The 1296-nt window shown below is 34.1% G+C and overlaps 1 protein-coding gene across 3 annotated transcripts in view; it reads left to right on the top strand.

Annotated features, from left to right (window-relative positions):
• The window catches only part of LOC106867878 (zinc finger protein ZPR1), a 28867-nt gene that overhangs the window by 21092 nt on the left and 6479 nt on the right, over nt 1-1296 (top strand). The gene's annotated exons all lie outside the window — the stretch shown is intronic.

Here is a 1296-nt window from a genome sequence, read left to right as displayed (position 1 = left end):
TATATATATACATATATACGATGGGCTTCTTTCAGTTTCCGTCTACCAAATCCACTCACAAGGCTTTGGTCGGCGCGAGGCTATAGTAGAAGACACTTGCCCAAGGTGCCACGCAGTGGGAATGAACCCGGAACCATGTGGTTGGTAAGCAAGCTACTTACCACACAGCCACTTCTGTGCCTATAGTGTTTTTTTTTTAAATTTTTTTTTTTTTTACCACTAAATCAAATGTCAGCCAATGTAAGTACTGTACAAAGGTGATGTTTTAAAACTTAAACCTTTCTTACGGTGGATTATACTAGATGGACATAAGCATAATTTTCTTCAGGAAATATTAGAATATTTAAAGAAAGAAAGAAAACAAAACTAACTTAATTCTTATCTAAATTTTTTTTTATGGATTTTCTTGTAATCATGTATATCACTAACCAAGCAGTTTTTATGAGAAGAATTTGCCAAAACCTCATTACTTTTCACAAAGCTAACATGGGTTAGACAGAATTCATTGACGCAAATTTTCTGTGATAAGGCCATCAGGTAAGGCTAAGTTGCCTTATCTATTGTAAAACTCCATCTGTTTCCAAGCAAGGTAATATATATTTTCTCGTGATGAGATGTGGTTTCACAGAAGACTGGAAATAAATGGTATTGCTTGTATAATGGTGATGCTCATTTACAACTATTGTGTGATGCCAAAACTGGAACACAAATGATGATGACGGTATATGTGTGTGTGAGTACGTATATATATTTACACACACGCACACACACACACATACATATATAGGCAGAGGTATGGCTATGAGGTAAGAAGCTTTCTTCTCAAACACATGGTTCCAAGTTCAGTCTCACTGTGTAGCACCTTGGGTAACTGTCCTCTACTCTCCTTGTGAGTGGATTTGGTAAATGGAAACTGAAAGAAGCCTGTCATATATATATATATATATATATATATAAATATTTACATATGTTTATATGTGTGTATGTCTTTGTCCTCCACTACTGCTTGACAACAAGTGTTAGTGTGTTTATATCTCCATAACTTAGTGGTTTAGCAAAAGCGACCAATAGAATAAATACCAAGCTTTAAAAAAAATATAAGTACTTAGGTTGATTCATTCGTTCAACTAAAAATTCTTCAAGGCTGTGCCCCAGTATAGCCACAATCTAATGACTGAAAAAGATAAAAGAGAATATATATATATATATATATATATATATATATACACACACACACACACACACACCTTATGCCTTCAGTTTCACCACTCTATTGATGTTGTTGATAATTTGCAT

The sequence above is a fragment of the Octopus bimaculoides genome, chromosome 5, assembly GCF_001194135.2.
Source record: "Octopus bimaculoides isolate UCB-OBI-ISO-001 chromosome 5, ASM119413v2, whole genome shotgun sequence".
NCBI lineage: Eukaryota > Metazoa > Mollusca > Cephalopoda > Octopoda > Octopodidae > Octopus > Octopus bimaculoides.
This window is presented reverse-complemented; position numbering and strand designations above follow the sequence as displayed.